Source organism: Schistocerca americana, chromosome 1, assembly GCF_021461395.2.
Source record: "Schistocerca americana isolate TAMUIC-IGC-003095 chromosome 1, iqSchAmer2.1, whole genome shotgun sequence".
Classification (NCBI taxonomy): domain Eukaryota; kingdom Metazoa; phylum Arthropoda; class Insecta; order Orthoptera; family Acrididae; genus Schistocerca; species Schistocerca americana.
Genome location: NC_060119.1, coordinates 1265468365 through 1265495945, shown reverse-complemented (window position 1 = coordinate 1265495945; position 27581 = coordinate 1265468365). Strand labels below are relative to the sequence as shown.

At 44.1% G+C, this 27581-nt stretch overlaps 1 protein-coding gene and 1 non-coding gene across 2 annotated transcripts in view; one reads left to right on the top strand and one right to left on the bottom strand.

The window, feature by feature from the left end:
* Positions 1-27581, top strand: part of LOC124598913 — a 732917-nt gene that overhangs the window by 292576 nt on the left and 412760 nt on the right. The gene's annotated exons all lie outside the window — the stretch shown is intronic.
* On the bottom strand, positions 26127-26200 carry Trnas-cga. The gene has a single exon. It is a non-coding gene; the product is annotated as a tRNA-Ser (tRNA).

Sequence of the window (27581 nt, the reverse complement as noted above, 5' to 3'; positions counted from 1 at the left end):
ACGACACGGAGGTGCACTCGTGTTTCCTACAGCCAAGTGAGAGATTCTGAAAGGGGTCAAACTGAGGTCTTCCGAGTGATGGGATGGCCCTTTCGGAGGATGGACACACAAACTGGACGCGTTGCGTCAGTTGTGCAACGGTGTTGGTATCAGTGGTCACGTGAACAGTCTCACACTCGCAGCCAGTTCTGGACGTCCACGCAGCACAGGCGTCCTCCAGGATCGCCGTAACGCAACGGCAGCAGTGGCAGATCGTACGGCTACCACGGCACAGATAAGGGGGCCAGCAAGAACTGTTGCCAACCTGTCATTAACAGTAGGACTACAAAATGGTTCAAGTGGCTCTGAGCACTATGGGACTCAACTTCTGAGCTCATCAGTCCCCTAGACTTAGAACTACTTAAACCTAACTAACCTAAGGACATCACACACATCCATGCCCGAGGCAGGATTCGACCCTGCGACCGTAGCAGCCGCGTGGTTCCGGACTGAAGCGCCTAGAACCGCTCGGCCACAGCGGCCGGCTAGTAGGACTACGGGCACGCACGCGTCCAGCCCGTCTTCCAGCCACCCCACAGCACCGACGTGCGAGGTTCGACTTTTGCCGTCAGAGGATCACTTGGAAGACGGAATGGCGCGCCGTGGTACTCATTGATGAAAGCAGATTCTGCCGGCACGCGAGTGACGGTCGGTTGCGCGTGCGACGTACATCCGGTAAGCGCTGCCTCGTGGAGTGCATCTGTCCACGTGTTATGATCTGGGGTGCGATAAGCTGCAACTCTCGTTCACCTTTGGTGTTTCTGACAGGGACACTAAGTAGCGTTCAGTACCTCCTAAATGCTGCTAGCCCCGTTCTTTTGCCGTTCTTAAAATAGGAAGCTTATGTATTGTTCCAACAGGATAACGCTCGCGCAAATACTGCCTATGAAAACCAACGTGCTCTGCAAGACGAGCGGCAACTTCCTGCCCAACACGATCTCCGGACTTGTCTCCAACAGAAGATGTGATGGGACGAGCAGTGGCTCACGCCACTCTTCAGCCAACAACTGTTGCAGGAGTACGTGAACCGGTGGAGCAGCCGTGCCACAGCGTACCCCAGGGCAGTATTCGCCAACTGTACGATAGACTGTCTGCCAGAAGCAGTGCAAGCATTGCCGCTGCTGGTGGCAACACCACCTACTAACCTGGTACCTCAGCATCGCCTGTGACATCGATCTTTAAATGTAATCATTTCCAGCACTCCATGTGCAATGTTGCATTAATAAGTCTCGAATGAACTGGAAATCTCCAAAAGGGTGTGCTATTTTTTGCGGGATTGTGTATTAATTAATTTGGTTCAGTCTGACATGTAATAATATTAGTTTTTCCAAATGGGGTCAAAGAAGTCGCTTTAACTAGCGAAGAGTTTTGTTGATAACAGTGCAAGCCCCAGGGTTGTCAACCTTTACGCTCAGAAACGAAGCAGAAGCACTCTGTAACATTACTATTTGGCGCTTGAATCTCAGATACGGATTTTGCTCGTTATATGTTCTTTAATGTAGGGAATGAATGCATTTTTGACCCTACACCACTGTAAGAAAGAATACGCTCTTAATACCATTGAGACATTGCAAGCTAATCAATCTCTCAATGTACTAGCGTACTGCTGCTGTTGGTGTTGTGGTGGTATTCCCCAGCGCTGAACACTAAGGCGCGCGGCCGCAGGCGGAGGATGGGATTTCCCGAGTGAGTCCGGCTCTAACGGTGGTTAAGAATGTATGGCCGACGGTCGAAAGTGTGGCTCTGCAGTTCTGCAGTATTACACACAAATATTACGGGAAGTGTCGCTTTGCAGCTACGGAACATTTCTCGCAGGACAAATACTGAAATTACATCCAACGGACCTACTTAATAAATGAGGGTATCAAGTTGTGCATCTTGACATCCCGAGGTCAGTGCAACATTGCCTGAAGCTGTATGAACTGTAGCTTTTAAGTGATATTGATTTTTATGAACAATGATAGCAAAAGTTCTAATAATACCATTGGCAAGCAAATACCGTCACATTCATAAACAATTTGTCAGATTGGAGCTGAATGTCCAGTGGACACGAACTAACCATACAGCTTACCTCGAACTTAGCTCGATCCAAACTAATGTCAGTTAAACTGACAAGAGCTACACGTAGTCCACAAAATGGTTCAAATGGCTCAGAGCAAAAAATGGCTCTGAGCACTATGGGACTCAACTTCTGAGGTCATTAGTCCCCTAGAACTTAGAACTAGTTAAACCTAAGGACATCACAAACATCCATGCCCGAGGCAGGATTCGAACCTGCGACCGTAATGGTCCTGTGGTTCCAGACTGCAGCGCCTTTAACCGCACGGCCACTCCGGCCGGCGGGCTCAGAGCACTACGGGACTTAACATCTGAGGTCATGAGTCCCCTAGAACTTAGAACTACTTAAACCTAACTAACCTAAGGACATCACACACATCCATACTCGAGGCAGGATTCGAACCTTCGACCGTAGCGGTCGCTCGGTTCCAGACTGCAGCGCCCAGAACCGCACGGCCACTGCGGCCGGCCTGTGTGATATGATCCGTTTGTGTATCCACAGAAGTTTACATGTGTGTGAATTGCTAAGGGACGAAACTGCTGAGGTCATTGGTCCCTAGATTTACCCACTACTTAAACTAAATTATACTAAGAACAACACGCACACCCATGCCCGAGGGCCGATTCGAGCCTCCAGCAGGAGGGGCCACGCTATCCATAACATGATGCCTCTAACCGCGCGACTAGTTTATATGTAATTTCTTGTTGCAAAAGTTTGCATGATAGCGTTGTATTTTGATTCTGACTTAAATGTGTATGTTGGCAGATTTTGTAGTGTTGGAAAGTGTCGACCTTCAGTCTGCTGCGGGAACTGAGTCCGTTTCCGTGAGCAGTAGTTAGTGGGTCTCTGTAGTATTCGACAAGAATACTTGGTTTCTGAGCGGCAGTCCAGCAACAACGTTTGAAAGCTTTAAGATTTTGCAGGTGATACTGAGCAGCGCGATTTATCGCTGTTCTCCAGTGCTGTATGCCTTCGTAACGCGACAGCTTTAACCTGGCAGAAGTGTCAGTTAATTTCGTGATGAACAGCAGTCAGTAAAGGATCGTCATTGCTAGACTTTTACAGTACCGTGTAGTCGGCGCGAAGGCTTTGATGTGCTGTCACGGTAGCTGATTTACCTGAGGGATGTGCCAAATATTGTTCACCGTTCCACGCAATCTTAACTGCTCTTAGGTACACTTTTGAGTCATTAATTCTACATGGAAAGTGGCAAGCGTTTAACAGTTTTATATAGGCACATGATATTTCTTCCCATGTTTTTCTGCAAATATAATATGCAACAGTGAACTACCTTCACCACCCTGTTGTCTACATTATTTACTACTTTATTTCCAATGAATTCATCGTTCTATTTAACTTTTATTTTTGTTCATGAATAGCTACGATATATTCTAGACTTCACGTGTTAAATCAGTGCCTTCCTCACAAAATCTGTTATAGACAGCTTGGGCTGTTTATTATGACAAAAACACAGCGGTGGACAATCCACTCCTATGACTGTACAACCACGCCTTGTCATAAGGATCCTTCACTGGACCGGATTCCAATATATCTTGCAGTCAATTGACCACACAGAAGCATACCGTCGTGATTATTTTCTCAGCTGGAGGGGAGTTTCCCAAATGCTCGCTGCTCCCCCCGTCGGAGTTTTGAGTCCTCCCTCGGGCATGTGTGTGTGTGTGTGTGTGTGTGTGTGTGTGTGTGTGTGTGTGTTGTCCTCAGCGTGATTTAGTTTAAGTTATGCAAGTGGCTATTCCTGGCAAACCGAGACATATTGTCTCTTTATAGGACAGTTACTATAGCGGCATAGTATTACTTCTATTCGGTCAAGAATACCATCATAGCGACTGGGACAGCGGTGTGCTGACCCCACACCCCTCCTATCGGCATCCTCCACTGAGGATGATACGGCGGTCGGATGGTCCCGGTAGGCAACTCGTGGTCTGATGACGGAGTACTAAATTATTTCTATAAAGGCAGTAGATGGGTGTTATTGTTAAAATATTGTAAAGCCTGGGATTGCAATTAATATTAGTATGTCATTCATGTGTAACACAAACAGCGACGCTCGTGCTAAATTTCCCTGTGGCACTGAATAGCCCGTGATTGCAATTAATATTACTATGAATTCGTGTAGAGCACGAAAAGCAACGGCCGTACTGAGCTTCCCTGTGGCGCGCCAGCGCTTGTAGATGACTTTCCACCCGGGGGTAATGTGTTGCGTCCTGTCATTTATAAAACTTTCGATCGACTCACAAATCTGATAAGTTGGACCATCTGCACGTATTTTCTTAAGGCATAGCCGATGTGGTGCCGAATAAAAAGCTTTTAGGAAGTCCATAAACGCCGTATTAGCGTGGCTGCCTCTATCCGCGGCACTAAAGATGAGATGCACGAATCGTATGGCTCGTGCGATATTTCGTAACACGGAACGCATTGGCTCCCCATACGGCGTGATCCAGTGATGACTGCAGCAGTTACGCAATGGCGGCCGCTTTTTACGCTGACGCTGACGCAACGCTCGCCGAGCGCTTTCTCCAGACGGAACCGGCCGCTCCAGCGCCGCCGCCTCGCCCGCTGGAGGGCAGCCGGCGGGCCAGCGCAGCGCCCTCCTCGCTGTCGCGCCCTCCGGGGATCCAACGGGTGACTCCGATCTCCGGCTGATGCGCGACATCTATCTGGCGAGAGCTGCGGAACGAAATTTGGGAACAATTTCGGGAGAAATTGGGTGCTAAGCGAAAGGCGAACGCCGAGACGATCTCATCTCGGTGTCGTCCTCGCGAGGGACCGGCACTAAGGTCACAGGTCACAGGGCGCGGCGGCAGGAAGTGGGCCGGCCGGCTGCACTCAAGGCCGCGGCCTGGGAGGTCCGCAGAGGCGCAAGCGGCCGAAAGTATATACATATATATATATATTTGGAAAAACTATGATTTGGCTCAATAACAGAGCGACACCTGTTTATTAAAAGAGTTTCTGTAAAACAACATGCAGAGGTATTGAGAACAACAGTAACTGCAGGTCATGCGTCCAGACATGACAGTCTTGTTATCTAAGTGACCCGCAAATAATTTTGTTTATAATGCCTGTCGTTCGAGAGAACCTGTTAGTGTTCCAGTAAAGAAGTGACGCACAGCTGTTGTCCCAAATCATGGTTTTTCAAAATTATTTAAAAGCTGTAAACCACCGTCTCCATAAAATTTGTTTCTTCGCCCATCTGTTTTGGACTGGTCTGATGCGATTTCCTGTCCTGTGTGAACATCTTCGTGTCAAAACAGCACTTATAACCAACGACTTCAATTTCTTGCTCCGTGTATTCCAGACTCCCTCTTCCACCTACAATTTCGTCCTATACGGCTCCAACTACTCCGATGGACATTATTCCCTCGTTTCTTGTCCTTTCTCCTTTAATTCTGCCCTTTCTTCTTATCACTTTTATTCGTAAATTCCTCGGCTCACTGATTCTTCGGAGACTCTCTTTTTACGTGTTTCAGCCACAAAATTTTAAACATCGCCACGTCTCAAACTCTTCAATTACCTTATTTTCTTGTTTTCCGACAGCCCAGTATCTAGTTCCATATTTTTTCTTTATGGAACATGCTCCATTACAATGTACGATATTTGAAGGTTAACTTAAAATTTCATGTGTAGAATTTTAGATCCACGAAGATAATACATCTCAAGCGGTTACGTCACGTGCCTTAGTTTCCAAACACAAAATTAGGATGTGTCAAAACTTACTAATCAACTTACATATCACACTCATATCTACATGTACAGATCTGAATCTTCAAGATTTTTCAATTTATTTATATATATTACTGGCCATTAAAATTGCTACACCAAGAAGAAATGCAGATGATAAACGGATATTCATTGGACAAATATATTATACTAGTACCGACATGTGATTACGTTTTCACGCAATTTGGGTGCATAGATCCTGAGAAATCAGATCAACCACCTCTGGCCGTAATAACGGCCTTGATACGCCTGGGCATTGCATCAAACAGAGCTTGGATGGCGTGTACAGGTACAGCTGCCCATGCAGCTTCAACACGATACCACAGTTCATCAAGAGTAGTGGCTGGCGTATTGTGACGAGCCAGTTGCTCGGCCACCATTGACCAGACGTTTTCAATTGGTGAGAGATGTGGAGAATGTCCTGGCCAGGGCAGCAGTCGAATATTGTCTGTATCCAGAAAGGCCCGCACAGGACTTGCAACATGCGGTCGTGCATTATCCTTCTGAAATGTAGGGTTTCGCAGGGATCGAATGAAGAGTAGAGCCACGGGTCGTAACACATCTGAAATGTAACGTCCACTGTTCAAAGTGCCGTCAATGAGAACAAGAGGTGACCGAGACGTGTAACCAATGGCACCCCATACCATCACGCTGGGTGATACGCCAGTATGGCGATGACGAATACACGCTTCCAATTTGCGTTCACCGCGATGTCGCCAAACACAGATACGACCATCATGATGCTGTAAACAGAACCTGGATTCATCCGAAAAAATCCTGTCTGTGATGCAGCGTCAAGAGTAACCGCAGCCATGGTCTCCGAGCTGATAGTCCGCAGCTCGTGGTCGTGCGGTAGCGTTCTCGCCTCCCATGCCCGGGTTCCCGGGTTCGATTCCCGGCGGGGTCAGGGATTTTCTCTGCCTCGTGATGACTGGATATTGTGTGATGTCCTTAGGCTAGTTAGGTTTAAGTAGTTCTAAGTTCTAGGGGACTGATGACCATAGATGTTAAGTCCCATAGTGTTCAGAGCCATTTTTTTTTTTCTCCGAGCTGATAGTCCATGCTGCTGCAAACGTCGTCGAACTGTTCGTGCAGATGGTTATTGTCTTGCAAACGTCCCCATCTGTTGACTCATTGATCGAGACGTGGCTGCACAATCCGTTACAATCATGCCGATAAGATGCCTATCATCTCGACTGCTAGTGATACGAGGCCGTTGGAATCCAGCACGGCGTTCCGTATTACCCTCCTGAACCCACCTATTCCATATTGTGCTAACAGTAATTGGATCTCGACCAACGCGAACAGCAATGTCGCGATACGATAAACCGCAATCGCGATAGGGTACAATCCAACCTTTATCAAAGTCGGAAACATGATGGTAGGCATTTCTCCTCCTTACACGAGGCATCACAACAACGTTTCACCAGGCAACGCCGGTCAGCTGCTGTTTGGGTATCAGAAATCGGTTGGAAACTTTCCTCATGTCAGCACACTTGTACACAGAGCTCACACTGTCTCGGATGTCGATAGTTTGCCCAAAGAGCTCGCCCACCAAAAGACAGTGTTCAGAAAAGATGGCTATTCCACCCAGCAGATTAACAGAGAGCTTCCAATTAAAATAAAAGAATCAGAAATTGGATAAAGAGGAGAACACGTCCGCAAAATCTTTAGCTTTTTCTCATTTGTGAGCAAAATTTTGTTTAAAATAGCAAGAATCCTCTGTAAATTTCAGGTGAAAGTCACTTTCCATCCACCATCTAAGATAGCAGACCTTTTGGGATAAGTGAAGGACGACTTGTTATTGTGGAAGGCCAGACTTCACACAATACGCTGTTAATGTGGTGTGGCTTACATAGGACAGACCACGCGCACCGTGAACGAACGCTGCACTCAATATCGGCGTTGCAGTCTCCTTTTGCAGCCAAGCAAGTCCGGTGTTGTCGAACATTGTCTTTGCACTGGACATTCAATGGAGTATGATAGAACTATTATTCTTATCAGTGCAACATCTTTTTGGGACTTCATTATCAAAGAATCCGTGGAAATACACCTGTAGGAAAGCCTGATGAATCGTGATAGTGGCTACCAGTTCGACAGTGCATGGGACCCCACCATCTCCGGGAAGTGTCGGTTGTCTGTCAATCTGATTCTGACTCATCCGCGGAATACTCCCAGCGCGCTTTGTGGTGTGGAACGGAGCAAGTGTTCTTCAGTCTGCAGATGACTAGGTGGTGCTCAGTCAAAATATCGTGCAATCAATTAAACGACTATCGCGTGCGACCTCGAAATCTGAACATTCAATGCGCAGGGATAAATTTAAAATTCACATTTAAACGCATGATCTATCATCCACCATACAGCGTGATTTTGCTTGTGGAAAACACAGATGTAGATGACCCCGTGCGACTATACATTAAGCCCTTCCAAACCACCTAACAAGCGTGTCATCACATTAACATGATGCTGCCAGGTCCGGTTTTCGTAAACCAATTTCGCAATACAGTTTCTGGCTGCCATGAAAACTCTCCGATTTTAAAAGTGCTGTTATAGGTGCTTAATTTCATCTTCGACAACCAATATTCGCTTTCGCTACTGTTTTTGAAACGTGCTTGTCAGGTTCCTACTTGTTTTTTTTTTGTTTTTTTTAAATAACGGTGAATGTAGACGAGCGATTTTATGTGCAGTGGAGTATTCGACAGAGCAGAAGCTTATTCATTTCCTTTGTTTCATTAAAGAGAGACCAATTTTGTCTTTATATTTGTGTCATTAGAAAAATTCAGCTGACTGACAATAAACCCACATTTTGCGTGGCTAGCTAATTTGTAACTCATATACAAACACTTCATTTTGATGACAAAGGCTGTCGTTCACAATTAAGGACTGGTGAGCAAAGTTTGTTAATTCTGTGTCCAGGTATATAAATGTATCGTAGCTCATTCAGAAAATTTCTATTCACTCCAAGTCTCAGAAAGATCGATAAGTGACCACATCGCACTTTCCCATAACGTGCGTAATTTGGGTGGGTTAATAAGTTTCGAACTCATAAAGTGGCAGGGATACGATTTTTGACCATCGTCTCTTTTACAGTCTCCCGTGTAAGAGTTAATTCACATTCATAAGAAAATCGTACTCTCTGTTTATTACAAATCAGTAACCCCACCTCCTACTCTTAAATAAACAATCGAATCACTCTGTTTTAAGAAAAGCCAGTTTTTCAGGCGTCTCAGTGTTCGTGATATCGTATTTTCCAAACTATGTGGCGTACATAATAAACTTTTGCAGGTACGTTCAGTAGTATATTTGAAAACTGTATGTAAAATATGTTTCGAATAGAGGTAGTGGCAAAGATGTAATAAAAATAAACGCCATTCCTCATGTCTAAATATTACTGCAAGAACAGCGACGGACTTTTTTTCTTTCATTGTTTTGTGGGGGCTGTCATCGAGAGAAAGTATCTAACAGGTTTGAAATTCCGTGCAAACTTCGTTGGAAGTCGCTAACTGCTGTCATTCGCAAATGCTGGATGAATACAGTCTAATTAACTTGCACTCCACGCGTTACCCTTCCTCAAAACATCTATACAGTTTCTCACTTTGTCTCACGCTATTAAGCTTTTACTGTAAAACTGTACTTGTTACAAAGTAGATTATGACAGCATTTTAAACTTTTTAATTTGGTCAGTAATGAAATTTTTGTGCCCCTGAAAACTGTTTGACAGGCAACCTGCAACTGAAATTTTGCAACCGTTTTATCTCGTTAGTAACGAACCGGCCGGTTGTAATTGAACTGTCGGTGCTCCAAGCGCTGCACTGCGGGCAGTATACATCGCAGGACGCTGAGGCATCGTAGGTGTGTTCATTAATCGTCACACTTGCAGAGTACAGTGAAAAACAAAATATAGTTCCTCTTTACATCACCAGGTGAAAATATGGCGCTGTAAGCAGTCAGAATGTGAAATGCTTCCTATTTTGACGTCACTATGTTTGTCGCCTGGCCACGCGTATTGGTTTCTTTTGTGACGACACTGTTGGTATGAAGTTGAATTTTCCGTACGAAACGCAATGGCTACTGAGAAGAAAACCCAAGTACTGCAGGTAAAGTTGTTTTATCAGTCGGCAGCAATAGCAGGGCTGGATTACGAAGGATCGCCGATAGAAATAGATGTGGAGAGACCCCATGTCAAAGAATATGATCAAGAAATTGGAAGATACAGGTGAGTTAGGTAGTGCAGCAGATCGAGGGAGGCGGCTAATTCCCATGGCAGTTTCTTAGTAAGTTGCGGTAGCTAAAGTCGACCGTGCAGACACGCCTCATGTTTTGCAGCCAGTGCTCGAGCTGTGACACAGGAATTGTCTCTGCCCTGGTCAACAATTCAGAAGTTTTTGAGGCGCATTTTACACTGTTAGGCCTTCTGTTTTCAAAATGTACACCAAACGAAGGCCAGCACCTTGACTTTTCTCTTCGTTTTTTGACACGCACGAAAATGGATGGCACGTTGGTGGGGAATATTCTTTGGATCACATTTTACTCTGCACGATGCGTTGAATGTTCAGAACTGTCACATAAGGGGTCAACACGCCACACGTTGTCCGGGTACATCCACTGCACACAGCTAATGTGACTGTGTGGTGGCGCTTCACAAGCTCCTTCATTGTCGGTCAGTTCTTCCTGAAGGAGACGACGGTTCGGAGGCCTGTTAGGTGTGCAATGACATCTGCCTCGTGCAACACGTGATTCCAGCTGTGCAAGAACGCAACTGTGTCTGCACCACTACCCTCATGCAAGATAGGGCAACACCATACGTCGCTTGCCAGGTGAATGATTTGTTTCGAGAGATCTTTGGTGAGGCCACACCATCTCTAGGCAATTTCAAGATGTGTCGCTTTCCAGAAACCCCTACCTAAGTCCATGCGACTTCTGGTTATCTGCAAGGTGAGGATATCGGCAAGACCGTCAGCATCTTGGATATATCTGGGCTCTTCCTGATCTGAAGTACAGCATACGATGACATACCTCTCCTCCACTTTTCCTGTACGCACATCACATTCTGACTGCTACAGCGCCATGTTTTCACCTGGTGGCAGAGAGCTGAACAATTGTTTTTTTTTTATTTTTTTATTTTTTTCCAGCACAGTCCGCCTGCGCACCGATTAATAAACGTATCTATAATATTTCAGCGTCCCGTGATGTCTACAACCCACAATGCAGCTCTCGAAACACTGTCAGTTAAATTATAACCACCAAGTGGATATTACGAAGATACCAATAACCTCGCTTCATCGTGCAGACGTGATATATTGGCACCATTCCAGCGACATAAGAGGTGCTCAAATAACCGATATATGATCGGACAAGGAAAAGGGACTTACGATCCAACTTACGAACACAACACAAATAAAGGTTTAAGAAAACCGGGTTTCGTCTTTCTAAAATTGTGTGGTTTAGAAATGTAATGTGTGTGTATGTATGTGTGTGTGTGTTTGGGTGTCGAGCGGGAAGTGTACCAGCAGGTGCTGACAAGCCTGGTTCGGCTGTTACAAGGCCATATACAGGGTGTACAGAAGGAAGAACGACATCGCTCAGTACTTATTCCGGGCAGCAAGCCGATTATTTTCTAAGACGGAGCCCCTGCGTGAAATGAGTAGTTTGGCCAAGTTAGGCGGCGGCTCGGATGTTCCTTCCACGTTTCGTTAAGCCAACAGTAGCGTTTGTCTGTGCAAGACATTGTAAGATGGGTTGAGAGTTTTGAACTCGGACCACTGGAGGCTGACGCACGCGGTGCAGGAAGTGCACCTGTATGGTCAGTATTTCGTCACAGCGTGGATTCCTGCAGTGAGGTCCTCCTTGGGTATTACGGCAGTCACATACACCTTAATCTTCGTAGTGCACCACAGGAAACGAGAGGCGGAAGAGACCTGGTAACTGTGGTGGCCATGCTGCTGGTGCTCCTCTACCAGCCCGTCATTTGGGGCACCTGATTGTCAGATGGTGAGTTGCACCTCTATCGTTTTGCAGCCCCGTTACCTGAGAAAGCCGCTGTCATACCTAGGAATACGGTAGGAGGAACGTATCTGAGAAAATTGAAGGATTGTCAGCCTCGTTTGGTTGGCATTAGATACAGTTTTAAGATCCGAGCACAAATTATCCCAGCCAATACGGTCACATTGACCTAGGTTGCTTACTTGCGCAAGGGTATTTTCGTCTTCTCTAGCATAAACGTTATGCAAGTTCTCAAGGCCTCTCAAGTGGACGTGCATTCAACGGTGAAGATCACCAGAGTCGGGAATTGTAGTCGGAGCATTTAGAGGTAACTGTACTCGTCGTGGTTAGACTCCAATGCTACTTCAAAAACTTTTTGCAGATGCATATATATATATGTGTATATATATATATATATATATATATATATATATATTTTTTTTTTTTTTTTTTTTTTTTTTTTTTTTTTTTTTTTTTTTTTTTGCGGAATACTCTCCCACGTCAGCAGCGGATGTGCCCAACACTGGCGCCACTTTGCGAGTGCTAGTAGAATGTTTCTTAACGAAGTATTCCATAACGAGCTCTCCAAGAGCATACCTTCGAACAGATTGCGGAAGTGCGTTATACGTTTTTGACATAGAATACCGGACATAAGTGCAGAATAATTGATACAATATTCACAAGGTGATGCTGAGGGAATTAGATTAGGAAATGAGACACTTAAAGTAGTAAAGGAGTTTAGCTGTTTGGGGAGCAAAATAACTGATGATGGTCGACGTAGAGAGGATATAAAATGTAGACTTGCAATGGCAAGGAAAGCGTTTCTGAAGAAGAGAAATTTGTTAACATCGAGTATAGATTTAAATGTCAGGAAGTAGTTTCTAAAAGTATTTGTATGGAGTGTAGCCATGTATGGAAGTGAAACGAGAACGATAAATAGCTTAGACAAGAAGAGAATAGAAGCTTTCGAAATGTGGTGCTACAGAAGAATGCTGAAGATTTAATGAGTAGGTCACATAACTAATGAGGAGGTATTGAATAGAATTGGGGAGAAGAGGAGTTTGTGGCACAACTTGACTAGAAGAAGGGATCGGTTGGTAGGACATGTTCTGTGACATCGAGGGATCACCAATTTAGTACTGGAGGGCAGCGTGGAGGGTAAAAATCGTAGAGGGAGACCAAGAGATGAATACACTAAACAGATTCAGAAGGATGTAGGCTGCAGTAGGTACTGGGAGATGAAGAAGCTTGCACAGGATAGAGTAGCGTGGAGAGCTGCATCAAACCAGTCTCAGGACTGAAGACCACAGCAACAACAACAACAACAACAACCAGTACCGGGAATTTCTCAGTATCAGTCAACACAACTGCACATACAGGTGAATGTAGAAAGCACAAAAAAATGCTTCGCTGTACGTAACGCCGCAGTTCCAGAAAAGCTCCAGGCGATAAACATTTTGCCTACTCGCAACTGTGCAGTCTCTCGTCGTTTTTTCTCCCAGCTGCTGCCAATCTTCTGTAACGTACAGCACTGCTGTAGGTAAAGCTTTCTGCAGGCACTCTGGCGGCGCCATCAGCTTCGCCGTATGCAAGCAGCATACACCTCGTTGTGGTACACGTCGTAATTCTGTCAGCGAGGTCACTGCAGTGATATGCAACTACCCACTTATAACGAGAACAATGGACTATGGGAAGCAGTGTGTTCACAGGAGAGCTGTTAGGCGTAGGCCGTGAATCCATCTTACACTGATGTCTAACAGGTTCCATAGCTAATTAGGATACGAAACACAACTCGGAAAAACTTCGACGATACCGGACTAAAATTTCGACTCTCCTCAGGACGCAACTGATATCTTTCTGAAGAGGTCTTCCTGTCTGAAAAACTACCACTTTGCCGTCCCGCAAAATACGCTAAGGTTGTCGGTGCGGTGTTGTTTATAACCTTTCGTTTGTTTCAAATTTCTCGTAATTAGAGACAAACAGGAGTGTTTCGTAATTGCTTTGAAGAAAATTTAACAGCTAAGATCGCATTACTATTTATTCCTGACGATCGATTCCAACACTTAAGACTGTCATCTTTTCATCTGTAAAGTGATGCATTAACGTGGAGTACATGTACGATCATTATTTATATTTGCCATTACAAAAGAGAAAATAGGAATTCTACATTTTCATACCTTTAAAAAAAGCTTCTGTTAGACGTCATGGCATCAAAAACATACCATGATGACATTATAGTGGATACTATGTACCGCATTCCACACTTGTTTGTTAAAAATAAAAATAAAAACCGGTTTGATACAGATAAAAACAAACCCGTTGAAAAGCTCCTTGTGTAGCTAGGTATGTCCACACACACATAACATACACTTGTTTTCATCTCACTTAAAATTACAAACGTCTTTGAGAGTAGTTCTTTAACATTTGATAACTATACTGTTTTTTTATGTAATAAGATTTTATACATTTCTATAACACGTCTTTATTTACAATATGATTTATAGACACCATAGGATTTTAGTATTTGTCTTTGTATATTATGTTACTGTATTTCGTCCGTTTGCTGCACGGTATCCTCACAAAACATGTAAGACAAGGCATAAGTCTTGACAGACAGGAACGGTTTGGGAGGTTGGGGGAGGGGCGTAACTGCACACAAATAACTCGAGCACTGCAAGCTGTAAAGTGCAGAGTCTACTAGACGTAGGAAGAAAAGGGGGTTTAGTGGAGGAGGAAGGGAATAAACTAGGTTGTGGGTGCGGGGAGGGGGGGGGGGGGGGGGGGGAAGGCCCTTGTTTATAGCTTGGGCGCTGCAAATCGGTGATAATATATAATCCATGGTTGACTAAAGCTAGGGGTACATAGCTGTATATAAGGTGGTCCATTGATAGTGACCGGGCCAAATGTCTCACGAAATAAGCATCAAACGAAAAAACTGCAAAGAACAAAACCCGTCTAGCTTGAAGGGGGAAACCAGATGGCGCTATGGTTGGCCCGTTAGATGGCGCTGCCATAGGTGAAACGGATATCAACCGCGTTTTTTAAAAATAGGAACCACCATTTTTATTACATATTCGTGTAGTACGCAAAGAAATATGAATGTTTTAGATGGACCACTGTTTTCGCAGTACGCAAAGAAATATGAATGTTTTAGATGGACCACTGTTTTCGCTTTGTGATAGATGGCGCAAACGTATAAGTACGTGGTATCACGTAACATTCCGCAGTGCGGACGGTATTTGCTTCGTGATACATTACCCGTGTTAAAATGGACCGTTTACCAATTGCGGCAAAGGTAGATATCGTGTTGATGTATGGCTATTGTGATCAAAATGCCCAACGGGCGTGTGCTATGTATGCTGCTCGGTATCCTGGACGACATCATCCAAGTGTCCGGACCGTTCGCCGGATAGTTACATTATTTAAGGAAACAGGAAGTGTTCAGCCACATGTGAAACGCCAACCACGAAATGCAACAAATGATGATGCACAAGTAGGTGTTTCAGCTGCTGTCGCGGCCAATCCGCACATCAGTAGCAGACAAATTGCGCGAGAATCGGAAATCTCAAAAACGTCGTTGTTGAGAATGCTACATCAACATCTATTGCACCCGTACCATATTTCTATGCACCAGGAATTGCATGGCGACGACTTTGAACGTCGTGTACAGTCCTGCCACTGGGCACAAGAGAAATTACGGGACGATGACACATTTTTCGTACGCGTTCTATTTAGCGACGAAGCGTAACGTAAACCGGCATAATATGCACTACTGGGCAACGGAAAATCCGCGATGGCTGCGACAAGTGGAACATCAGCGACCTTGGCGGGTTAATGTATGGTGCGGCATTATGGGAGGAAGGATAATTGGCCCCATTTCATCGATGGCAATCTAAATGGTGCATTGTATGCTGATTTCCTACGTAATGTTCTACCGATGTTACTGCAAGATGTTTCACTGCTTGACAGAATGGCGATGTACTTCCAACATGATGGACGTCCGGCAGATAGCTCGCGTGCGGTTGAAGAGGTATTCAATAGCATTTTTCATGACAGGTGGATTAGTCGTCGAAGCACCATACCATGGCCCGCACGTTCACCGGATCTGACGTCCCCGGATTTCTTTCTGTGGGGAAAGTTGAAGGACATTTGATATCGTGATCCACCGACAACGCCTGACTACATTCGCCAGCGAATTGTCAATGCATGTGCGAACATTACGGAAGGCGAAATACTCGCTGTTGAGAGGAATGTCGTTACACGTATTGCCAAATGCATTGAGGTTGACGGACATCATTTTGAGCATTTATTGAATTAATGTGGTATTTACAGGTAATCACGCTGTAACAGCATGCCTTCTCAGAAATGATAAGTTCACAAAGGTACATGTATCACATTGGAACAACCGAAATAAAATGTTCAAACGTACCTACGATCTGTATTTTAATTTAAAAAACCTATATGTTACCAACTGTTCGTCTGAAACTGTGAGCCATATGTTTGTGACTATTACAGCGCCATCTATCACGAAGCGAAAGAAGTGGTCCAACTAAAACATTCATATTTCTTTACGTACTACAAGAATATGTTACAAAAAATGGGGGTTCCTATTTTAAAAAAACGCAGTTGATATCCTTTTGACCTATGGCAGTGCCATCTAGCGGGCCAACCATAGCGTCATCTGGTTTCCCCCTTGAAGCTAGACAAGTTTCGTTCTTTGTAGTTTTTTCGTTTGACGCTTATTTCGTGAGATATTTGGCCCGGTCACGATCAATGGACCACCCTGTATACGACAGTAATGCGGCTTCAAGCGGAAATAAACAGCGGCGGTATCACACATTGCAGATTTTATCCATACAGGAAAGATCGTCTGAAAAGTAAGCGTGTCGCGGTATGTTTATCGTGTCAAAAATCAAAATGCGATACAATCTGAGTAAAGATAAGCTTAAAAGGCGAGTCAAAAATTGTAACCGAATCTTTTATCGCCCAGCAGCATCAAATCTTGAAGTACTTCTGAGAGAGCTTGAAAAATATCGCACTTAAATTCCCTCACACTAGTGACATGGCGAGATTTCAATGTGTCATAATCTCAGCACATTTTAATTAATAATCGTGCTTTCCTAATGAGCTTTGTTCAGTTGACTAGGCAATATACTCGCTACGTGATCGTTTCGGAAGTGCTGACAACAAAAACGCCTGAAATATACGATTCAGTGAACTTACAGACGTAATTAATGACCAAAAGGCTACTAAAGCATCATTTATCGCTATTATTCCAAGAAACTTTAAAAAACATAGGGAGATATTTTTTCTTAAGGTGGGGGACAAGAAATTGATTAGAAACTACCTGAGCAGCCAAAAGCAAACAGTCAGCTGTGGTAGACTGCTAGAAAACTTACGCTGTCGTTCATGAGTTACATACAGTTGTGCTGTGTGCGTCCAGTGTTGTGCAGAAAGCCATTCCTCGACAACAGTACAGTATTTAAAATCCACAGCAGACGGGGCAGCGTAGCATATTAAAATGAAGCTGAATCCTCACTAAGAAGCTAAGATTTGCTAATGAGATGGGAATTCTGCCAGAGACTTCAAAGGACGCGGAAGAGCAGGATTCGAATAGATAGTAAAATCTCTAAACAATGATTATAAATTTTAAGTATTAGAATTCTTTTATGGAAGTATCTGTTTGAAAAATAACTCAACATGGATCTGAAACAGTTAAGGCAAAAATAAATTCAAAACTTCTGAAATGAGGTGCTACAGAAGAATGGTAATTAGATAGATAGAACGAGTAACTACAGATGAGGTGCAGAATCGAAATAGAGACAGAAGAGTTTTGCACCACAACTAGGAAGGGAGAGATTAGTAGAATGCATCCTAAGGCATGATGGAAAAGGTTACTTGGTTATGGAGAGAAGTAGTGGAAAGTCAGAACTGTAGAGAGAGACATCGAGGACTGAGTACAGTAAGCAGACTCAAGTGGATGCAGGCTGCATGCAGCGGCTACACAGAGATCGAAAGACTTGGACGGAAGACAAGCGTGGAGAAAGGCAGCAGAACAGCCCACAGTCTGAAGGCCACAGAAGTCTACAAGTTGTTTTTAATGCGGAGGAATCGTCGGATGTGAAAGTAGCTTGGTGGTGGGAATGTTAAGGGTCCCTTACTGTCGATAACGGTGATGATGGTGATGATGATGATGATGATGATGATGATGATGATGATGATGATGATGGTGATGATGACGATAATGTCGTGGGTAACGTCAGCAACTTCGTAGGGTTGTTCGTGGATATCTCTGTTGTACGTAACGACGTCGCAGTCTCTGCAAATTATACCGAAATAAAGGAATATCTGCAGATAATCGGCTGTTGGTACAGGGATTACTAGATGTTGACCCTTGTCTGTTATCAACTTCACAGACTTGAAGCACAGATAAACTGTGTTGTGAAAAGCGCAGTAAAGTGCAAAATCTGTGATGGTACTATAATGCACATATGTTTCTACAGTGTATGGAAAGTTTCATTCTGATACGTCTACTCAATTTTCCAGCATCGAAACCGAAGATAACCGCTTACCGATAGAATATAGATAGTTACAACCTCATCGCTCTCGCACGAGTGTTTTTCACTACGTATAACAGCATTCGAAATTAAAAAAATGGTAATGAAGCAGAATCTCAGTGTAGTTAACCGTAATGTTGAATGCCAGAATTTAGTTTGAATGAATTTAGACTGCAGAATAAGACGGTTGCCAGCTCCAAAAAGAACAAAAATTTACGTTTAGTAAATGACAATAATGACTTTGAAACCACGTGAATATCGTGTGGCAAAGTCAAAACAGCCACTTGACAAAATACACACGCGTTAGCTTACATGTAAAAGACACGTGTACCGTGAAGACAAAAGAGGTTAATTTGGAATGCAATGAGTTAGTTACCATAATGATCACCAATAACAGTCAATGTCTAGCAACATTTTATGGAAACTGCTCTGTGTTACGTAACTAACGATAATTCTGTCTGCTTGAAAATATGTTTAATCGTGACAGAAAGTGTTTATCATTCTTTAATTATTACTTTGCAGATGACTGCTTTTCAGATTAATGGCGTAATAACTTTCACTCATGGCAACAACTATCTTTCGGTATTAAAGTTACGTAGACACGCACACATAGCATCATTTACAAAACATAACTAAAATTCTGAAACTACGTTGACTACATGAAAGCCGTTGTGCCCTTGTCATAAAATAAGAATTTCAATTTAAATCACTTTTGATTTGAACTGATTGTCTACAATACTAGTGCAGTACTGTATGAGCAACTATAGTTGCCATTACCTTCTATTACAGCAATCACTCTATTGAAAGTTCACTGTTAATGTAATTGGATTTGTCTTCTATTGACTATTTCTTTCAGTTGTGACTTTCTCGGAATTTATGGGGAAGGAAGGAGGGACCCTGCTATTCATTAACGACTCGGGTCAATGAAGTTTCTCTCGACAAATTGTTCATTGGCTAAACACGCTACAATGTTCAAGAAATTTCTCTGACATGGCTAGCGTGTTTACTACGGTGATCTGACATCAATAATTCTTATTTATCCTCTCAACGTACACTACATTTCATGAATAATTACTCAGAAAATTAATTAATCGTATACGGTACTTACAACAGATGGTTATAAACTCAATAAATCAAGTAGCTGAAAAATGCGTCAGATGTTGGGTTGTTGTGTTACAGTGCAACGTACAAGAAGTCAGTGCACCTGATAACAGAAGCAAATCAAAGTAGAACGAGTTGTACAAATAACGACGAAGTAGTAAGTACCCGAAGATGGGCCTTCACAACCTGAGGTGCATCACGCTTTTTGCGACAGGAGTGTAGTGTTTTTTCCTCTCTATTCCACGAGTGTAAATCGTTCACGGGTCCAACAGCAAATGTTGTTGTGGTCTTGAGTCCTGAGACCGGTCTGACGCAGCTCTCCATGCTACTCTATCCTGTGCAAGCTTCTTCATCTCCCAGTACCTACTGCAACCAACATCCTTCTGAATCTGCTTAGTATATTCATCTCTTGGTCTGCCTCTACGATTTTTGCCCTCCACGCTGCCCTCCAATGCTAAATTTGTGATCTCTTGATGTCTCAGACCATGTCCTACCAACCGGTCCCTTCTTCTAGTCAAGTTGTGCACACAAACTCCTCTTCTCCCCAATTCTATTCAATACCTCCTCATTAGTTATGTGATTACCCATTATATCTTCAGCATTCTTCTGTAGCACCACATTTCGAAAGCTTCTATTCTCTTCTTGTCCAAACTATTTATCGTCCATGTTTCACTTCCATACATGGCTACACTCCATAAAAAATACTTTCAGAAAAGACTTTCTGACTCTTAAATCTATACTCGATGTTAACAAATTTTTCTTCTTCAGAAACGCTTTCCTTGCCATTCCCAGTCTACATTTTATATCCTTTCTACTTCGACCATCATCAGTTATTTTGCTCCACAAATAGCAAAACTCCTTTACTACTTTAAGTGTCTCATTTCTTAATCTAATTCCCTCAGCATCACCCGACTTAATTCGACTACATTCCATTATCCTCGTTTTGCTTTTGTTGATGTTCATGTTATATCCTCCTTTCAAGACACTGCCCATTCCGTTCAACTGCTCTTCCAAGTCCTTTGCTGTATCTGACAGAATTACAATGCCGTCGGCGAACCTCAAAGTTTTTATTTCTTCTCCATGGATTTTAATACCTACGCCGAATTTTTCTTTTGTTTCCTTTACTGCTTGCTCAATATACAGATTGAATAACATCGGGGATAGGCTACAACCCTGTCTCACTCCCATCCCAACCACTGCTTCCCTTTCATGCCCCTCGACTCTTATAACTGCCATCTGGTGTCTGTACAAATTGTAAATAGCCTTTCGCTCCCTGTATTTTACCACTGCCTCCTTTAGAATTTGAAAGAGAGTATTCCAGTCAATATTGTCAAAAACTTTCCCTAAGTCTACAAATGCTAGAAACGTAGGTTTGCCTTTCCTTAATCTTTCTTCTAAGGTAAGTCGTAGGGTGAGTATTGCCTCACGTGTTCCGACATTTCTACGGGATCCAAGCTGATCTTCCCCGAGGTCAGCTTTACCAGTTTTTCCATTCGTCTGTAAAGAATTCGCGTTAGTATTTTGCAGCTGTGACTTATTAAACTCATAGTTCGGTAATTTTCACATCTGTCAACACGTGCTTTCTTTGGAATTGGAATTATTATATTCTTCTTGAAGTCTGAGGGTATTTCGCCTGTCTCGTACATCTTGCTCACCAGATGGTAGAGTTTTGTCAGAGTCTCCCAAGGCCGTCAGTAGTTCTAATGGAATGTTGTCTACTGCCGGGGCCTTGTTTCGACTCAGGTCTTTCAGTGCTCTGTCAAACTCTTCACGCAGTATCATATCTCCCATTTCATCTTCATCTACATCCTCTTCCATTTCCATAATATTGTCCTCAAGTACATCGCCCTTGTATAGACCCTCTATATATTCCTTCCGCCTTTCTGGTTTTCCTTCTTTGCTTAGAACTGGGTTTCCATCTGAGCTCTTGATATTCATACAAGTCGTTCTCTTATCTCCAAAGGTCTCTTTAATTTTCCTGCAGGCAGTATCTATCTTACCCCTAGTGAGATAAGCCTCCACATCCTTACATTTGTCCTGCAGCCGTCCCTGCTTAGCCATTTTGCACTTCCTGTCGATCTCATTTTTGAGACGTTTGCATTCCGCTTTGCCTGCTTCATTTACTGCATTTTTATATTTTCTCCTTTCGTCAATTAAATTCAATATTTCTTCTGTCACCCAAGGATTTCTACTAGCCCTCGTCTTTTTACCTATTTGATCCTCTGCTGCCTTCACTACTTCATCCCTCAAAGCTACCCATTCTTCTTCTACTGTATTTCTTTCTCCCATTTCTGTCAATTGTTCCCTTACGCTCTCCCTGAAACTCTGTACAACCTCTGGTCTAGTCAGTTTATCCAGGTCCCATCTCCTTAAATTCCCACAGCTGATACTAGAGTTAAAAGTCAGAATCCAACTACCTGTTATAATAAAAAAAAAAAAAAATCAGGTTTTGCCTCTTCCAACCATTTAGCAATTCTCTCGTCAGCAGGAGTACAGAAATATGAGCCACCCGCCTTACTTGAGATTTGTTGTTTTGGTGATAGACCAGACACTGAGCAGATGGGCGGCGTATACTGGAACGGAGCGCCGTCAGCCAGCGTCGGCCACTTGTCGCGCTGCGCTGTTGGCAGCCCTGCGTGCGCGAGCGTGGCTGCGCAGTGGCAGCGCGCCCGGCCCGCGCGGCCAGCAGTCGCGTGCCAACTGCCGAGGAGTGCGGAGCTGCGGAACGGCTCCAGTGCGCGTGCGCGGTGCGAGACGTGGCGCCCGTGTCTGTGTGTGAGTGCGTGCGTGCGTGCGTGCGCCACGCGGGTCGATACCGCAATTACTGCGCGCCGCGATGGGGAGCGAGAGAGGCGGTCATGCCGGCGGCAGTCGCGCCGCGCCGCCGCCAGTGAAGTGATGTGCCGCCAGTGATCAGTGCGCGCCAGCAGCCGCCTGCCAGCCAGCCAGCCCCGTGGTCCTCTGTCTGCCTGCAGCCGAGCGCAGCGCCGCCACACCGCCAGCGGCGCGGGCCGTCGTCCAGCAACACCGCACACTACTCGAGGTTGGTGGCCGCTTTCCTCGGCTGGTCAGCTGGCGGCGGCGCTGGTCTGTCCCGCCGGCACCTGTTAGCCTCGCTCACTCCACTCCACTGGCCTCCTATCGCCGCCCCGCGAGATTAGATACGGACAGGTGTTGGCAGAGGTGTGCTCCGCCCGGCAGACGTGCGTGTGTACGCCGTGTTGTTTATCAGCGCGCTGGCGCCACAGAGCACGTGGGCCCACGGCCTTGACACGGCGCCGTCGCTTCTTATTGCCCAATTGAGCGCTGAGTAAGGCGGTCACGCCACACCTCGTGCTACCCGCCAAATTTTATGCCGTCCTGCCATAGATGTGCATCACTTGTTACTTACTAAAAGAATGGACTGTTCATCAAGATAGTACAACTACAAAATCAGCAATTTACTATTTAAGTCACTTTTTATTTTGAACTCCACAAGGCGTTTTCGTTGTCATGCCATAATGATCAGGTGGACTTCATTTTTATTTACATCATGCGTTGGACTTGTGGCACGCACGTGTGTCCCCTGTTTGACAGTTCACACACATGTGACTAGAAAGTTACACACGTCTTGCATCAACGTTTCTGCAACTTCAGTAGGTGTACAGCTCTGACGTCCATATAGAAATGTGTAAAATACCTTTCAGTGGTGCCCTGTTTTAACAGTTGCAATGAAGTCCTTGTCATATCGTCGGCAGACACGCAGATGACACATTAAGTGTACCACAAGCACGTTACACGATGTAAAAAAGAAAAGTGTAAAACGTACTTGATGATGACAGTATGGTCGTCGAAACGCTTCTGGGTCATTAGCATAAGAGGTGACTGAATTAGTACAATCATGGTTTTTTACTTAGTCTCAATCTTAAAAAGAGCATATAAATAAGTACTCCGAGACCATATGCAGCAAATACGATACACGCGTTTGCTGTTAACATTTTAAAGTGATTGCAGAACGTTAATACGAGACACAGGAGAGGAATTCATGGTGCCTGTGTGTTAAGACGCTTGAAGCCTGGAGCGACGCTCAAGCTAAAGATTTTGAAAGAAAAACACGGCACTAATGTAGTTGATCACATACCGTAATAAAATAGAAAGACTTAAACACGCCTCAACAGACCGTTCAGATGAAATACAATTTTAATTTGATAATTTTTTAGTGTTTAATCACTCACACAGTGTGTGTAACGATTTTGAGGATGCATAAAAGACACATTACCAGAAAGTTTGTATGAAATACGTTTTGAATATGAAAGCTTTAGGGTTTTTGACCCAGACATCGATTAGGCCAGCGATGCGTTGTTTATGATGATAATTTGCTAATGTAATACAGGGAACGGTAGACTCGTCTGCTGATATTTTCCCTAACTAGTGAAGCTGTGCTAGAATGAACTGGGTAAGGAATTTGTTCTAAACACGTGGTAGAGATAGCTGCTTAGTCCGATAACACCCTCTGCTGCACCTCTAATAGTGGAATGCAGAGAACACATGTAGAAACTGTACTTAAATCGCTTAATATCGCAGTCGGCACCTGCATGTATGTAGGATCAACATGTACTACAGTGCACATTTCTGTTCACTCTGTTGCGTCGTAATAACACTTCAGAAAGCATTTTTTTTTCGGTGCTGCTATTTATGCACAAGAGAGTAGTCGCCGCCGGTGTTTCTGTTAGACAGGGCGCCGTGTTGACGGCACAGTGAGTTCAGTGTTGTGACGCCACGGCCTGCTGCGGCAGCGTCCTTGTTTACACAGACAGACCAGCGCTGCCACCATGCCGTGTTGTGTTGTGTTGTGTTGTGTTGTAGGGCAGGGGGCACCCACCCTGTTTTGTGTTTTTGAGCCCCTTTCTGCCTCCTGGAGAAACCAACGAAGACGCACTTAGCCACGCTCTCTGGATAACTACGCAGGACAGCTAAAAAGATAAATGTCCACCCGTGTTGCAGATTATTGACGTAGCACCATCTTACACTGGCGATACGTGTTTTTGTTGTGCAGTGATTCAGAAAAAATACTGTTTTCATTCTGGTAAACAAAACTCTTGGACGACATCTACAGCCGGAAAAAAACATCGCCCACGCCAACTTAAGAGAGGAACATTAACAGTAAAAATGATTTTTCGTCTTGTTGGCCATCTTCAGAGGTATTAAGGTGAAAAATTTCTTTCACGGAGATCTAAAAGGCATTTTACTCAACTAATAAAGACTCAATAACCTTATCTTGGAACTCTTCCATTTTGTCCGTCTTTGCATAAAAAAAACAGTAATATCAGAAATTGAGTCCGCCTTGATGCTAATCACCTTGTAATGCGTTTATTTCTTTATTCTCTTGCGAGAATAAAGAAATAAACGAATAACAAGGTGTTTTGCATCAAGGCGGACTCAATTTCTGATATTACTGTGGCAAAGTCTCATTTGATTTACAGTAATTCCAATCTCCATTGCGTTGTTTATCACACTTGTTTATTAGCGGACATTCTAAACTCTTGATACACACATTCAATAATTAAAAAAGGCGTGTAAAACCTAAATATAAAGAAAAGAGCTCGGAACAAGTCGCTAATAAGGTAAAACAATGGTGTCATTATGGTAAATAAATATTATTACCCCTGATTTATGACGCGGTTTTTTGGTGTGTGTGTGTGTGTGTGTGTGTGTGTGTGTGTGTGAGGTGAGAGAGAGAGAGAGACAGAGAGAGAGAAATGATGTACGAAACTGAAACAATCCTGCCGGCTCTGTTGTTAGAGCACAATTCTTTGAACATCGTCGATACTATTATTTGTATGAATGTACCTATACTTAAGTTAAAACTGTCGTCTTCTAAACTAATTGGAACAGGCGGTATAGGCATAATTTGTTAAACGAGAATCCTTTTTCCAGCTAGGAAGAAAAAATAGTCACACTCCGCGTCTATTTTACGTGGTATAAAAGTTATTTCGATTTAACTGAAACATGAGGGACGCGTAGCTGTTTCGTTTTCTGGTTCATATGCTCTGAGATATTTAGTTTTGTTTACTTAACAATTCAAGTGTATGTCGTGTTTGTGATAGTATTACACTCACAATTTGCGCAGTTGGGCGTCATTAGCAACATGTGCAACGTAACGTCATAACCCGTAACAGTGTGTGTGTTGTGGGGACAGGCAGGCTCAGTCCGTGCGTTGCAGGAGTTAATCTGTGCGCAGTGAATTCACTTTGCATTTGAGCGGTACCTGTTGACAGATGCTGTTAACTGGTGCACAGACACGTCCCTTATTCGCGAGCACAACACAGCTGCCTGCCAACCGACGCGGCGAATGCCTTCGGTTGAGCAGAGGACACTCTTGTGACCTTGGTTAGGTGAGTCAGCCGGTATGCGGTGATCCGCGTTGAGTATCAAATACAGTCACGTGAGCTGTGAGCTTCCCGTGCCATTATAGGTTATGTCGACGGAGCTGGGCTTGACAGAATTTGCGAATAACTTGAATTTGTCGACCTAAATCAGTAGGAATTACAACGGAAGATTCAGCGAGCTCCCTATTATCCGGTTTGCTAATTGTTCGTACATAATAAGATTTTCACTCTGCAGCGGAGTGTGCGCTGATATGAAACTTCCTGGCAGATTAAAACTGTATGCCGGACCGAGACTCGAACTCGGGACCTTTGCCTTTCGCGGGCAAGTGCTCTACCACTGAGCTACCCAAGCACGACTCACGCCCCGTCCTCACAGCTTTACTTCTGCCAGTACCTCGTCTCATACCTTCCAAACTTAACAGAAGCTCTTCTGCAAACCTTGCGGAGACATGGCTTAGCCACAGTCTGGGGGATGTTTCCAGAATGAGATGAGCTTCTGTTAAGTTTGGCAGGTAGGAGAAGAGGTACTGGCAGAAGTAAAGCTGTGAGGACGGGGCGTGAGTCGTGCTTGGGTAGCTCAGTGGTAGAGCACTTGCCCGCGAAAGGCAAAGGTCCCGAGTTCGAGTCTCGGTACAGCACACAGTTTTAACCTGCCAGGAAGTTTCATATTCGTACATCGTTTGGCGGTGATGTTTGGAAGGAAAAAAATTCTGAAGTGTTCTGCCATAATTCGAACGAGCTATTTGTTTAGAATACATTATCACGCATGTGACTCATGTTTCACCGCCAGATGACGATGCAGCGGCCACCCCCATCCCCACAGGGTATGCCTCTGAATGGATTATACCAATGAGGAATGTGACGCTGTTACTTGCTTGACGAATCTTCTGACACAGATTTCTGGTTGTGTAGACGTAGCTGGCGAAAACATCTGCGAGCGGTTAAACATCGATGCCAGTGAACGGGCCTCTGACCAACGAACTGACGCGGACATCGTAAACAAAAGGGCGATCGTCGTGGACGAAGAGAGAGAAGATAAGACGAGCGAGGAACCCGGTGTCGCTCGCATCGAGGCATTGAAATGTGTTGATGTGTTATCAGAGGTGTGCGGGACAGAATCCATTTAACTACTCCAGCGTTCTGTGTCTTCCAGATAAGCAATATCAGGGAAAAGGTGAAAGAAAACAAAAACAGAAAAAGAAATATTTATTTTCCTACATTAAACTGAAACCAAATGATACGGATAACGGTTTGTTTCAAGTGTAATATTGTAAATAATTTGTCGTTTTCCAGAGAGTAGCCGCGTATGTAATACAGTGGGCTTTCAAATGTGGCATGTGAGCTATTTTGTAAATACGGTAAGGAGCAGTTTTCGGTAAAAAAAAAAGTATTTTTGATTACACGTACTTTTTCTTTATCCGTGCAGCCTCGGGTCCATAGTAAACTCGTGGGAACTAGCTGTGTGTGGACTGATAAAGTAAGGAATAAGGACGTTCTCCACGGAATCAGCGAAGAAAGTAACATAAAGAAAACACTGGCAAGAGGAAGCGACAAGATGACAGCACATATGTTAAGACATCAGGGAATAGCTTTCTTGGTACCGGGGGAAAGTGTAGGAGGGTAAAAAAACTGCAGAGGAAGACAGAGATTGGAATCCATCAACAAATAATTGAGAACGTAGGTTGCAAGTGCTACTCTGAGATGAAGAGGTTGGCTCGGGAGATGAATTCGTAG